This window comes from Stegostoma tigrinum, chromosome 45, assembly GCF_030684315.1.
Source record: "Stegostoma tigrinum isolate sSteTig4 chromosome 45, sSteTig4.hap1, whole genome shotgun sequence".
In the NCBI taxonomy this organism is placed as follows: domain Eukaryota; kingdom Metazoa; phylum Chordata; class Chondrichthyes; order Orectolobiformes; family Stegostomatidae; genus Stegostoma; species Stegostoma tigrinum.
Genome location: NC_081398.1, coordinates 8,457,528 through 8,473,419, shown reverse-complemented (window position 1 = coordinate 8,473,419; position 15,892 = coordinate 8,457,528). Strand labels below are relative to the sequence as shown.

The 15,892-nt window shown below is 44.8% G+C and overlaps 1 protein-coding gene across 5 annotated transcripts in view; it reads right to left on the bottom strand.

Annotated features, from left to right (window-relative positions):
- LOC125448632 (guanine nucleotide-binding protein G(I)/G(S)/G(T) subunit beta-2) overlaps window positions 1-15,892 on the bottom strand; it is a 134,067-nt gene that overhangs the window by 60,406 nt on the left and 57,769 nt on the right. Inside the window, exon 1 of one of the 5 annotated variants that reach the window (XM_059642674.1) lies at window positions 7,340-7,360. The exons of the other annotated variants lie outside the window; for them this stretch is intronic. The gene's annotated coding sequence lies outside the window, so the exon portion shown is untranslated. Of the gene's footprint in view, window positions 1-7,339; window positions 7,361-15,892 lie in introns of those variants that run through there. 5 annotated transcript variants of the gene reach the window in all.

Sequence of the window (15,892 nt, the reverse complement as noted above, 5' to 3'; positions counted from 1 at the left end):
AACCCATTCAAAATCATTAAATCACAAAAGTCATTGCATATCTGAATAGTGATTCAGTACAAAATTCAGTACAAATTTTTCCCAGTGACTGCACAGGCAGTTTTTGTTCAGCCCACTCACTCATCGAATTCTTCCATCTCTCCCACATAACCACAAAGCACCCTGGAGCGTCTGCCATGGAAATTGTTTACTCAGAAAGCCATCAAGACTTCCAAATCGAGGAGCAGAATGAGCAGTCTTAAATCTGAGCCCACACAAAACAAAAGAGAAATAAAACCTGTTTCTCAGTTACCAACTACCAAGCATTTGAATCACAGGAATGTTCAGCACACAACGATAGCGCTTCAAAAACAAACCATGCGGTCATGGTGAATTTCACATCACACTCTCCACCAGCCCCAACTCTCTCTACATCTCTAACATTACAAGCTTCTCTTCCAAAATTACTCTTCCAACCACCTCCTACCCATCCTGGCATAGAATCCCTATAGTGTGGAAAGCAGCTACTCAGCCTGAGTCTTCACTGGCTCTACGGACAGCATCCCACCCAGATAACTCCACCCCCCTCAGATTCTACAGGACAATTTAGCATGGCCAATCCACTTCACCCACGCATCCTTGGACTGTGGGAGGAAGCCAGACCACCCAACAGAAACCCATGCAGGCTCAAGGAGAATGTGCAAACCCAGATCCCTGGCACTGAGAGGCATCGGTGCTAACCACTGCACCAGAATGCTCCCCACTGCTGTCCCTCTTCCCCAATTTAAAATTTATTACAGGTTCTGCTCTTTAGGTTATATTTCACAGATAACTGACCACAAAACGTTTTTCCTGGCCTGTCAATTCTTTTAGCTGATTCCAAAACCATGGTTTCCAGTTCATGATCCAATTTGCCACAAGCCTCCTACCAGCACACAGTGGAATGAAACCTCTCAGATGTCCATTTGCAAGGGCACCGTCACTTGCCAAAGTCACACTGATCTGAAAAACCACACATGCAAACTTAGAATAACTCTCTCTGTTATGCCACACCTCTAACCAATGGCTATTTACATTTGTAAAGCACCATTAAAGTCATGAAATGGCACTTCAATAGGAAAGTATACCACTCAAACCAACCAGAAGCTTGGTCGAAGAGGTCCGTGTTAAACAGTGTCTTAAAAAGTAAGCAAGAGAGGTAGAGGTGGTATAGGAACGAATTCCAGAGCTTGGGTGCGAGCAACTAATCACACCCACCAACGATGGGGTAATTATGATTGGGGATGCACAGATAGGCCAGAATTACAGGAATGTAGATATCTTGGGAAAGTGCATTGTGGGACGAGATGATGAATATAGGGGACATGGAGGTCATGGACAGATTTGAAAAAAAGGATGGGAATCTTGAAAAACTAAGATGTTGTTTGTCCAGAAGCCAACGTAGATCAGTGAGCACTGTGCAGTAGGAGGAATGGGACTTTCCTTCCATTTAGTTTGTATGTCACTTTCGGATCACCAGTTAGAGGGACAAAGATTGTGGCTGGGTAATTCATCTTCAGTCTCTACTTTGCATTTCTGACCCTCCAAAGTCAGGAACTCCCTCTTCCAATTCCACCACAGACAAATTAACTCCGATTTTCTTCAATGATGTTTGTGAGATGTCCCTTGCTAATAATTAGATGCCACGACTGCCTGCATTAACAACTTGCTTTTGTGCAGACCCTTTAACACAGTTAAACCCCCCTCACAGGAATGTAACAAATAAAATGACAATGCTAGAACAGGCACCAAAAATTGGTCAAAAAGATAGATTTTATGGAATGTCTTTAAGGACGAGAAAGAAGATAAGGATGATTAAGAGAGACTGAAAAAGGTTGAGAAGAAATTCCAAAAGCTTTGGGCTCAGCTTCCAACAGCAGGGTAATGAAAATCACTGATGCACAACAGATTCCTTCTGAAATTAATTCATCGGTTGCAGTGAACTTTAAAACATACTGGGGATGTGAAAAGCACTATGTAAAGTATAATTTATTTTTTAAAAATGCAAAAATAAAAAGCATTGAACCTTTTCGCCCATGACATAATTCACTGCCGCACCGAAGCTTTCAGCGAGGTTTCTCCATTAAATTGAAATTGCTGCAGTGAGGAGTTTCAGGCTACGAAGAGCTAGCTCCACTGTACAGAGTAAATTTTCCTCCAGGGCAAATTCTTACGAGTTTGCCTTAACAAGTAACTCCTTCAATATGTGTCATTTCCTCAGAGGTCTTTAAAATCAGAGCAAAGAACCTAAAGTACCTAAACCCTAGCGCATTTATATAGCATTTTTTACAGATAGAGTATTTCAAAATACTTTTTGAAGTCTAGTCATTGATTTAAAAATTAATTCATGAGATGTCACCGACTAGGCAAGCATTTAGCCCATTCCAAATTGCCCAGAGCGCAGTTAAAAGACAACCACTCAAATAAAAGCAAAACATTGTGGATGCTGAAAACTTGCAATGAACAGATTGCTGGAGGAGCTCAGCAGGTTGGTAGCATCTGTGGACACAGAAACAGTTAGCTTTGAGTGTTCTAAAGAGGAGTTGTTAAACTGGATTCGAAACATTTCCTCAGTTCTTCCTTCTCCACAGATGCTGCCAAACCTATTTCTCTAGTGTTGTGTGTGTTATTAAGAGCTGTCCACACTGATGTGGGTCTGGAGTCATATGTAAAACAGACAAGGTCAGGATGGCAGACTTAAAAATAACATTAATGAACGCTTTTTGTAAAAAAGAAATTACAGATGCTCCCTATTGCCAAAAAAACAAACACTTCTTTTGGTGACATTTTGGAACTGAGGAGTAGTCTCCTGCTCTTGTTGAGTCATACAGCATGGAAACAGACCCTTTGGTCCAACCAGTCCATGCCAACTATAATCATTCGGTGAAAGGGTACCACAGGATCTTTTATATCCATCTCAACTTTGAAGTGGAGCAGGAGGCAGTTTAGAGAGTCAGTCTTGGTTTAACATCTCAACCAGAAGTGCCAATATCGAATTCCATGTCAGTTCTGGACCTGCAATTTTCTTGCTCAGAAGCAAGAATCTACCAACTGAGCCACAACAGGTACCCTAAAGCAAGGAAGGCTCAAAAAAAAAAAGAGATCCTTCCTCATGGAAGTGAGTGTATGTTTTCAACACAAGGATTGGCAGTACTACAAACACTTGTGAAATAATGCATGGGCGGATAGGTGGCAGATGAAGTTCAATGCTCAATGTATAAGGTGATGGAGACACAGTTTAAAATAAAGGATCCAGCTCTTAAATAGTGTACAGGAGCAGAGAGACCTGGGCACATACAGGTCATTAAAAAGGTGGCAGGGCAAGTACAGAGTGCTTGCAATAATGCAAACCATATTCCAGACCTCATAAATAGGGACACAGACTCCAAGAACATGAAGGTTATGTGAAATGAGAGGCTTGTAAGACCTCAGTGAGAGTATGGCATACAGTTTTGGGCACCACACAGAAGGAAAGACACAAATGCATCGAAGTTTGCAGAAAAGGTTTACCAGAACGTTTCCGGGGATGAGATACTTCATTTAAGGGTTGGAAAATGGAAGATGGTGGGACTCCTAAGAGAGGAGAATGCTCAAAAGGAGGTGTACAGACGTTTTCAACATCATGAGAGGTCTGGATGGATAGGGAGAAACTCTTCACACTTGTAAATGAACCGACAACCAAATGCAAAAAGTAATTTGCAAGAGAAGCAATTGAGATGGGGGGGGGGGGGGGGGGGAAGAGATAAAATCTCAGAGCAGTTAGGGTCTGGAATGTATTGTCTGCAAGAGTGGTGGGGGCAGGTTCAACTGAGACATTCGAGAGGGTTATCCGATGAATATTTACAAAATCTGCAAGGGTTATAGGGAGAAGCCAGAAAATTGGCACTAAGTTAACATGCTGAGAGAGCCTGGTATAATGATGGGCTTAATGGCCTCCTTCTGCATTTAGCATTTCTGAGGTTCCATGATTAAAAACTAGAAAAAAGCTGAAGATATGCAGTACATTGCCCACACCTATAAGAAAGGACATATTACATGTTACAGCAACATCACACAATTGACTTTCACTCCACAGAATCCTAATGGACTCTGCTGATCATTTGCAGATACTTTTGGACTTCTGTGAAATGTTCCCACTTTCCAGGTCAACTGAAATCCCATTACAGATAGACTGGTAAATATGGAATGCAGCACTGCAATAATTCATTTGCCATAAAATAAACATCAGGAGTATATTTTGTTTCCATCAAGGAATCCAGGTGTTAGTGTTTTTAAACCTTGGGTGGTGAGAATGCAAAAAACTCATTGCCACAGACAATGGATGGCACGAACAGGATAGATATATAGAACAGGAAGCTTGGAAAGAGAAACTGACAGGGCAATATAAGTAGGACGAGAGAGAAACCTAACGTGCTGGACAAATACCAGCACGGAAAAGGTGGGCCAAATGGCTGACTGGGCCCACCAGGACCCAAACCCAACCTGGCTCTCGTGACAAAAAAAAAACTTTTCTTCTCCTGATCCAAAATAGCCAGGTGAAGCAGCCAAAGAAGCAAACACAGAACTGACGGTCACCTCAGCTCAAAAGCAGTAACCAGAAAAATAAGTAAAGACATGGTCAGGCAGCAGTTCAAGCAATGGTTTTAGATTTTGAAAGTCAACAAACTGCCAGGTGGAAAGGTTGGAGGAGGGAACATAGTTGTTCAGTAATAAATTCAGAGGAGTGGCAAGTCTGGCTTTTAAAAGTAACAATATATTCAGAGAGCACAGATCATGTGCAGTTTCGGAGCTCTTAGAGAAAAGGCTGTAGCTTCAAAGTCAATACAACAGTCATGCAGAATCTAGCAGCAAAATATCACTCTCTGATGGCCATGCGGTCTCCAACCCATGGGAAATATCTGAAGAGGCTCCCTAGATACTGAAGTCATCAAGATTACACAACAGGGCTTTCAAAGAGAGTCAGAAACAGTGCCTCTTGAAGTCAGTGACTCATCTCCACCTATCTGAACTCCATTTTCTCCCCTTTGGTCCAGGAACTCCCTACCTACGTCCGTGACGCCACCCACGCACTCCACCTCCTCCAGGACTTCCAATTCCCTGGCCCCCAACACCTCATTTTCACCATGGACGTCCAGTCCCTATACACCTGTATTTCGCATGCAGATGGCCTCAAGGCCCTTCGCTTCTTCCTGTCCCACAGGCCCGACCAGTCCCCCTCCACCGACACCCTCATCCGCCTAGCCGAACTCGTCCTCACCCTCAACAACTTCTCTTTCGATTCCTCCCACTTCCTACAGACTAAGGGGGTGGCCATGGGCACCCACATGGGCCCCAGCTATGCCTGCCTCTTTGTAGGTTACGTGGAACAGTCCCTCTTCCGCACCTACACAGGCCCCAAACCCCACCTCTTCCTCCGGTACATTGATGACTGTATCGGCACCGCCTCTTGCTCCCCAGAGGAGCTCGAACAGTTCATCCACTTCACCAACACCTTCCATCCCAACCTTTAGTTCACCTGGGCCATCTCCAGCACATCCCTCACCTTCCTGGACCTCTCAGTCTCCATCTCAGGCAACCAGCTTGTACCTGATGTCCATTTCAATCCCACCGACTCCCCCACAGCTACCGAGAATACACCTCCTCCCACCCACCCTCCTGCAAAAATTCCATCCCCTATTCCCAATTCCTCCGCCTCCGCCGCATCTGCTCCCACGATGAGGCATTCCACTCACGCACCTCCCAGATGTCCACATTCTTCAAGGACCGCAACTTTCCATTCTACAGTGGTCGAGAATGTCCTTGACCGCGTCTCCTGCATTTCCCGCAACACATCCCTCAAACCCCGCCCCCGCCACAACCGCCCAAAGAGGATCCCCCTCGTTCTCACACACCACCCCACCAACCTCCGGATACAACGCATCATCCTCCGACACTGCCACCGTCTACAATCCAACCCCACCACCCAAGACATTTTTCCATCCCCACCCTTGTCTGCTTTCCGGAGAGACCCCTCCCTCCGTGACTGCCTTGTTCGCTCCACACTGCCCTCCAACCCCACCACACCCGGCACCTTCCCCTGCAACCGCAGGCAATGCTACACTTGCCCCCACACCTCCTCCCTCACCTCCATCCCAGGCCCCAAGATGACTTTCCATATTAAGCAGAGGTTCACCTGCACATCTGCCAATGTGGTATACTGTATCCACTGTACCCGGTGTGGCTTCCTCTACATTGGGGAAACCAAGCGGAGGCTTGGGGACCGCTTTGCAGAACACCTCCACTCGGTTCACAATAAACAACTGCACCTCCCAGTCGTGAACCATTTCCAATCTCCCTCCCATTCTTTAGATGACACGTCCATCATGGGCCTCCTGCAGTGCCGCAATGATGCCACCCAAAGGGTGCAGGAACAGCAAGTCATATTCCGCTTGGGAACACTGCAGCCCAATGGTATCAATGTGGACTTCACTAGCTTCAAAATCTCCCCTTCCCCCCACTGCACCACACAACCAGCCCAGCTCTTCCCCTCCCCCACCGCATCCCAAAACCAGCCCAGTTCGTCCCCTCCCCCCACTGTATCCCAAAACCAGTCCAACCTGTCTCTGCCTCCCTAATCTGTTCTTCCTCTCACCCATCCCTTCCTCCCACCCCAAGCCGCACCTCCATCTCCTACCTACTAACCTCATCCCACCTCCTTGACCTGTCCGTCTTCCCTGGACTGACCTATCCCCTCTCTACCTCCCCACCTATACTCTCCTCTCCACCTATCTTCTTTTCTCTCCATCTTCGGTCCACCTCCCCCTCTCTCCCTATTTATTCCAGAACCCTCACCCCATCCCCCTCTCTGATGAAGGGTCTGGGCCCGAAACGTCAGCTTCTGTGCTCCCGAGATGCTGCTGGGCCTGCTGTGTTTATCCAGCCTCACATTTTATCCTCTTGAAGTCAGCTTTGAATGTGCATGAGATCATATGCAACAGCAAATAGTGACAGCAAGAGAGCTCAGAGAAAATACTGGATCCAGGAGTGGCCATAAGTGACACTGAGTCTGAATGTTGCAGAATTCAGAAGAAAAATGTGGAGAACTGAAAGGACCAAGTGGTTCACAGACCTGATCACGAAATTCTTTTTGCCTGATTTAAACTCTGAAAATTGATAAACACCTTATGACTGCAACTTGTAAAAACTTAGATTCTCCCAACCCCAAATCCCCTCCCAAAAACCCACAAACCACCAGCTGTCTTGAAAATTTGTTTGCAATGAAGTGACAGACCTCTCGTGAGCAAAAGATTAAAAAATCTCTCTCTAGCAAGTACAAACTCACCTGCTTGCTAATCTCAATTCTCAAATTAATGGCTCCATTAAACCAAATTGGGTTCTGGCTGAGCGCCAACTCAACCACCAGAGGATACAATACACCACCTAGCACTGGAAATGCAGCAATTAGAAGCCTGCGATGACCAATTAGTCTCAATCTTCACGGTTTCCCACAAGTAGGTTGACAGTGCTAATCAGGACTGCATGGAGGCCAGCAGAGGTTGGTGGCTTTTGACCTGGTGAGTGCTGCCTTCTGGTATCTGCAATTAGAATTAAGCCTCTCAGCATGGCAAGACACAAAGACCACTATCCTAGCTGTGAGTAACACTACCTGTTCCTTCAATTCTGGGCTGCCTCGTTGAATATATTCAGTGTCAAATCGTGTGGATTTTTTGATCAACAGAGGAGACTAGGGTTATTGGGGATAGGAGAGAGGGCAGTGGAGTTAAATCTACAATCAGATCATCCGTTATTTTATCAAACGGAAGTGCTGACCAGAGTAGCCAAATGGTCTACCCCACTCATTTATTTTGGAATAGTTTGGAACGGGGGAAAAAGAACTGATGCTTTGAATCTACAAAATGATTTCAGTTAATTAAACAGTCAGTAGCACTTAAGACTGTTATCCAAGCCTTCCCATACATTTACTGTGAAATCCCCCCCCAACCCCGTCTGTGCTGCACAGATCATTTACCCATCTTAGGAAGAATATATAAGCCATGAGGGACAGCAGTATAGATTCACCAGAATGATCCCCAAATTCCACAGAAGGTTAAACAGTGAAAACAGATTATGTGAACGAGGAGACAACTTGATGTCACTACATTAAAAGGGAACTGATAAAGTCTATAGTGGGTAGTGGTCAGGGTTGAGAGAGAGTCTAACACCAAGAGTAATGTCTAAGCAACTAGAGCCAATCCTTTCAAGATTTCAATTCGGGAATACTCAAAACAGTGGCAAAAATTTCTTTGGCTACGGCCAACGTTTGATCAATCAAAACCTCCAAACCATTTGGGGGCTGGCCTACATCCGCACACAATCATGTGCAGCCCATATAAGTTAAGCAATGATAATGCTCTTGCGATCAGAATTCCGCTTATTCTTGCATGGATTATTAAAAAGTTGCCAACATTTATTGCCCAGCTCTAATTGCCTTAGAGTAGAGTGGAGGCGAATCAGCACAACCAGAGCACTTTTGAACAGCAAAATAGAATTGTGAAATAATTACATAACAACGTGATCACTATTCACATCAATGCTGGATCCAGGATTTAAGATCAAGCAGCAACGGAGGGAGGGCTAATAAATTACTTATTTTTGGAATACCGTGTTCAAATTGTCTCCCTGCTTTAGGGAGGATGTTGCAAAACTTGAAAGGGTTCAGAAAAGACTTACAAGGATGGTACCATGGCTGGAGGGTTTGAGCACAGGGAGAGGTTGAATAGGCTGGGGCTTTTTCCCCTGGAATGCTGGATACTGAGGGGTGATCTTATAGAGGTTTGTAAAATCATGAGGGGTATGGATAGCGTGAGTAGCCAAAGTCTGTTCCCTGGGGTAGCAGAGTCCAAAACTAGAGAGCATCAGTTTAAGCTAAGCGGGAAAAGATTTAAAAAGGACCCGAGGGCAACCTTTTCACACAGAGGTTGTGCCTGGATGGAATGAACTGCCAGGAGGAGGTGGTGAAGGCGGGAACAATTACAACAGTTCAAAGGCATCCGGATGGGTACGTGAACAGGAAGGGTTGAGAGAAAGACATAGACCAAATGCTGGTAAATGGGGGTAGATTAAATTTAGGATATCTGCTCGGCACAGACGAGTTAGACTAAAGGGTCTCTTCCCGTGCCATACAGCTCTCCAACTCTATGACACAGGGATACAGAAACATACTTCAGCTCTCTTCCTTTCTCCAATCTTACCCGTGAAGGTGAAAGTTCAATGTCAAACCCAAAGATCTGAATTTATTTCTGAACCAAGACAGAAGACAGTGGTGGTCACCGGTCATACACTAAGGTTACCAAACGTGGCCATGAAGCCCAGCATGTTCGTGCTAGCGATAAAGTATTTTGACTCATTATCCCTTCCTTTAGCCCAGTGATACAAGGCTACATGCGTAAAAAGTACAGACCAGAAATCAAACCTGTGATTTTCTTTCCACACAAGGTTCTGGCAAGAAGTTTTAGCTTGTAACACAGTCCTCAACTAACTAGTTCCATCTTTTTTTCCTCCTTTGAGTCTCCAGTATTGTTACTGACCAATACTTAGTACCTCAATTAGACAGAACCTGCAACTATTTGTAGGGAATTACCATCTACAAGATGCACTGCAGCAACTCACCATGATTCCTCTAATTTGCAATCCTGTGACATTCTCATGCATTTGCATTGCACTAGCACACCAAAATATGACACACAGTCTGTGCAGCAGAATCTGAACAACACTGATGGGAGGAAGGTTATGGCAATGATGACTTCCAACAAGAGACAAATTTAAACATCCGCCCTGGACTCTCAATGGCATTCTAATGACTCAGTATTATAGGAAAGATGTGGATGCTTTGGAGAGGGTTCAGAGGAGGTTTACCAGGATGCTGCCTGGATTGGAGGGCTTATCTTATGAGGAGAGGTTGACTGAGCTTGGTCTCTTTTCATTGGAGAAAAGGAGGAGGAGAGGGGACCTAATTGAGGTATACAAGATAATGAGAGGCATAGATAGAGTTGATAGCCAGAGACTATTTCCCAGGGCAGAAATGGCTAGCACAAGGGGTCATAGTTTTAAGCTGGTTGGAGGAAAGTATAGAGGGGATGTCAGAGGCGGGTTCATTACACAGAGAGTTGTGAGAGCATGGAATGCGTTGCCAGCAGCAGTTGTGGAAGCAAGGTCATTGGGGTCATTTAAGAGACTGCTGGACATGCATATAGTCACAGAAATTTGAGGGTGCATACATGAGGATCAATGGTCGGCACAACATTGTGGGCTGAAGGGCCTGTTCTGTGCTGTACTGTTCTATGTTCTATGTTCTAATCCCTCACCAACACCACCTCAGGCATTTCCAGCCATCAGAAATTGAACTGGACTAGCCATATAGATAGTGTACAAAATAATATCAGAGACTCGGAATGCAGCAGTGTGCAAGCCATCTACAGACTCTCCACTGCCTGTCTACAAGACACGCGTTAGGAGTAGGATTGGTACTCTCTGCTTGCCTGATGAGTGCAGCATCAACAATGCTCAACATCATCCAGAACAAAGTAGCCTGCTTTACTGACACCAATGTCCAATACTTTCACTTTCACTCACACCCTCCGTCCCTCCCTCTACCACTAATGCACAGCAGCAACAGTGTCTGCCACCCACGAGCATCTGACCAAGGATCCTTCAACAGCATCTTCCAAACACATAACCTCTACCAGCTACAAGGACAAGGACAGTAGAGACACAAGAACATCACCATTCGCAAGTTCCCCTCCAAGCCATCATCTAAACTGGAACGATACCACCATTCTTTCACTCCCTCCGTAACAGTCATTGGCACACAGACTGCAACAATTCTGAAAAGTTTCTCTGTACCATCTCCCTGAGAGCTGGTGGGGATGCGAGTTTATACGTCACAAGGTTAGTCTTAAGACTGCACTCTTTTTTGCAGCAGGAGCTGCAAGGCTTTAACCTTTAGCAATTACTTTTGCAACAAAAGTTCTGGTCTCCTTGGAAAGAAAATCTTGCATTTACACAGTACGTTCCAGAACAGATTAGTGGCCACAAAAGTAATTCGAGGGAGGCAAAGTGGTAATGTTACTGCACTAGTAACCCAAAATTAATGCTCTCCCAAGGAAGAAGAAACAAACCAAGGGAAGGATGAGGCAACCATGGCTGACAAGGTAAGTCAGGGACAGCTTAAAAGCAAGAAAGTATACAATGTACTGGAGAACAGTGGGATTCCAGAGGATTAAAAACCAAGAGGATAATTTTAAAAAAGCAATTTTTGAGGAGCGTTGGGGAAAGAAGGGATGAATGGGTAAGTTAGCTAGTAACAGAAGAGGATTGCAAGAGTTATTTTAAAAAATATAAAAGCTAAGAGAAAGTCAAGAGTGGACATTTACCAGTGGTCCAATGAGGCTCGAGAAGTAGGGGATAAAAGACATGGTGGAGGTATTCAATGGGTGACTGTGGAGGCATTGGTGGTGATCTTTCAGGAATCACTGGAGTCAGGGAGAGTCCCAGAGGATGAGGAAATGGCTAACATAATGGCCCTGTTTAAAAATGGAGAGAGGCAGAAGATGGGAAACTAAAGGCTGGTAAGCCTGACTTCAGTTGTTGGTATGATTTTAGAACCCATTAAGGATTAGACATCAAACACATTTTGAAGTGCATGGTAAAGTAGGGCTGAGTCAGCATGACTTTGTCAAGTGAGGGGCGGGGGGGAAGGAAATGGGGTGGGAGGTGTGGTTATGCCTAACAAATTGGCTAGAATTCTTTGAGGAGGTAACAACCAAGTTAGACAAAGGACAGCCTGTCAGTGTGATTTATTTCAATTTCCAGAAGGCCTTTGACAAGGTACTGCACAGGAGGCTACTAAGTAAGATGGGAGCAAATGATGTTGGGGCAAGTTACTGGCATGGATGCAAGACTGGCTGACTGACAAAAAGACAGAGCTTGGGAATGGTCTTCTCCAGCATCGCAACTGCTGACTAGCAGAGTTCTGCATAAGTTAGTGTTTGGATCACAACTATCCACATTAATGATCCAGACAAAGGAAATCAGGGCATTGTTGCGAAGTGTGCAGATGACACAAAGGTAAGTGAAGAGACAGGTACGGTTGAGGCAATGGGGAGGCTGCAGAAGGATTTGAACAAGCCAAGAGGGTAGAATAAGTAGTGGCTGATGGAATACAATGTGGGAAAGTGAGAGATTATGCACTTGGTAGAATGAAAAAAGGCATTTTCTAAGTGGAGAAAGACTTCAGAAATGTGAAGCACAAAGAGACTTGTGAGTTCTAGTTCAGGATTCTCTTAAGGCTAACATGAAGGTTTGGCCAGCAGTTAGGAAGGCAAATCCAATATTAGCATTCATTTCAAGAGGTCTAGAAACAAGAGCAGGGATGTACTGCTAGACTGCATAAGGCTCTGGCCAGACTGCATTTGGAATATTGAGAGCAGTTTTGGGTCCCCATATCCAAGGATGGATGTTGTGTTACAGGAGATCCAGAGGAGGTTTACAAGACTGACCCTGTAGATGAAGGACTCATCGTCGGAGGTATCATAGAGAACTCAGAGGATGCAATCAATGGAGTATAGAAGGCCGAGGGAAAGAAATCTCATTCAAACTAGGACTGAAGGTAGTGAATCTGTGGAATGCTGTGAATGCCAAATCGTTGAATGTAAAAACAAAGACAGATAGGTTCTTGATCAGTAAAGAGATCAAAGATTACAGGGAGAAGACAGGAGAATGGGGTTTGAGAAACCTAACAACCATGAGCAAATGGTAGAGCAAACTTGATGGGCCAAATGGCAATCTGCCACAACAGGAACAGACATAGGCAATTCAGCCTATCGAGGCAACCCCCGAGGCAACCCCAATATTCAATAGGATTATGCCAATCATTGTCCTGCAACCATTATTAATCTCCAGAAATCTGACTATGTTCAAAACAGAAATCAAAAATGGTCAAGCTTCCAAAGTCTTCTGGGACAGAGAATTTCAAAAACTCCCCAGTCTTGATAAAAAAAAACCTCTTCATTTCAGTCTTCGATGGCCTGCCTCTTACCCGTGATTGTGTCCCCTGGTTCTAGGCTCACTAGAGAAAACACCATTCTTGCAATTACCCTGTCAAGCTCTGCAAGAATTTGCTAAATTTCAGCATAACAACCCTTTGCCTGGTCTGGCCCACGTGACTCCAAACCCCACAGCAAATGTGGCCGACTCTTAACTGCCTCTGAAAAGGCCAAGCAAGTCATTCAGTTCGAGGGCATTGAGGGATAAGCAGCAAAGACTGCCCTTGGGAGGTAGTTAGCTCAGCTGACTGGACAGAGGGTTTAAGATCAGAATGTGACTAACACCATAGGTTTAATTCTCATAACAGGTGAGGTCACCACGAAGGCTTCTCAACTTCACTTCTTGCTGGAGGTGCTTTCTCAGAGACAACGGTCTATTAAAGAATTTTTTTAAAAGTGCAGGCTCAAAGGGCCAAAAAGCCCACTATCTCTCTGTACATTGGCAAGCCATTTGCACAAGCACAAATGCAGTTGAGGTAAACCCAAATGGTTATTCACACCATGAATGCAAGAGAGTACTCCCATGGGAAAGCAGAAACCCTAAATCCAGGTTCTTCCCTTTGAGAGGGGATTGGCATGATGTAGTTTCAGAGTGTCATAGCCCCTATCCTCCCAGCGTTGCTGCTTTCTGGCCAGTAAGATAACTGTTGCAAGCACTGCAGATAAGATGATTTGGGGCAAGTTTCAGGACCAATCACCCAGGTACAAATGCACTAGAGCAATGAACTGCAGTGCTGTGCAAATCACTTTGCAGGACAACACCCACGACTCATCCCTGCAAATAGTCATTTCTTGACTTGGGGTATCTGAAAGCATCCAGCCATTATTCTGCAGGCACAACTCCCAGGTTGGAGCAAGTCTAATGCACCTCATTGTATTGCCTTCCCATAGAATGCGAGAGGGACATCAAACAAAAACAAACCAGACTAAATTGCCAGAGAGGTCATACAAGGGGAAAGGAATATCCAGGCTTGAGCAGAATCAGTGACTGAAGCCAAGATCACAGGGATTCTACTGTATCAGCTCTTACTCAAGCTATTTGACAAAGGCACAAAGCGCTTTCCATTTAGCCAAGTGCTATTCCACTTGGAGAGGAATGACAACAGCCACTTGAGTAACACCCTAGATGTTGTCCCACCAACCATCACCACTTTCATCACACAGCAGAAGGATATTGGCTTATACCCGGCACACCACACCCACCCCTAGTTTCCCCAGTGCACAGGAACCCAAGCTGAAGCAAATCATTCAGCCAGTACAGCACGTTCCATGATTCAATATGATCATAGCTGATTGACTCCACTTTCCTGCCCACAAACCCATATCCCCGTGACCCCAAAAATCTGTCAATTCAGGCCTATAATAAAAATCAACGACGCAGCATCTCCTTCGGAGAGAATTCCAAAGATTCACCATCCCCCCCCCGAGTGAAGAAAGTTCTCTTCATCTCAGTCTGAAATGACTCTTATCCTGAGACAGTTTCTCTCCACACCCCACCGTTTTAGATTCCCTGAGCAGCAGAAACAATGTCTACCAGTTGAAATCTTGTAGCTTTCAATAAGATCACCTCTCATTCTTTTAGACTCCAGAGAAAAGTCATCCCAATTTACTCAAGATTCCCAAAGGGCAATCCCCTTCTACCACAAACCAACATGGCTCGACACAAAATTCTTCTCTTTTCAAATCACATTTTGTAGCAGTTACTCTTGAAGTCTGTTTCCAGTGCTCTTTCAGGCAGTGCCTTCTAGTTTAAAGCATCTTTCTCCTCTGCTCCATCACTAACCCAAGGCCATCCTGCCTGTGGAAATGGTTTCTCCATCTATACATTTTAAATAATCTCTCTCAGTTTCAGGAAGAAGTAGTGACCAAAACTAAAGCAAAGACTCTAGAACAGCAATATCAAATCGATCTTCTAAAGTAGGAAGGTGCAAGAGATCAAACTGCTCTCCTAAACCTAGCACTCGGTGTTCCTGCTCCACCCTGCTGAGTTACATTGTCACTAGACAACAGACAACACAGCAGAACAATATACACAGAGGCAAGTTGAGTTCTCGTTTGAAAACACAACCACAAGTTAGTAAAATTTGGAGTGACAACAGCGAGTGGCAACAGACAATGATACAGCAGTCACTGCCAACACGGACTGCGCATGAGAGGTTAAGGAACATGGAGGGAGTGGGAGAAAGAAAGCAATTGCAAGAGTGAAGGAGGGGCACAAAGAGAGAGGGGAGAAGCAAACGGGATACTTCCTCAAAGACCCAGCATTAGCATAATGAGCCAAATGGCCCCCTCTCTATTTTGTATCATTCCACAAAAACACTGCATTTGTAACTGGAAATAAAAAGATAGACAAGATATTGTTGACAAAATGGATACAACCTTACTCAATGGACACGGAGAATTAGCATACATTGGCACCATGTTTTGGTGGCAAAACTGGTACGATCGTTTCAGTTTTCTTTTGACTGTGGCTTCACGAAATGACTGAATCAAAATTACCCCACGCTCAGACTACTTAAGGCCCCCTATATTGGAAGAGACTTTAATCATATTCCAAAGCATTATGTATTACAACTGTTTCCGCTCAGGCACCATGTAAAGTTGATGCAGCAACTGTACATCACAAGCCTGTAACAAACCAGGACCAGTGTACATCAACACACTTGATGCCAATGCTTGATCAACAATGCTCCATTTCTCTTGGTGGCAATCAACAAACAACCTGCGCGACCCAGAGACTGCCAAGTTACTACACCTCAATGGAGGTGCCACAGAAATCACACTGGGGCCAG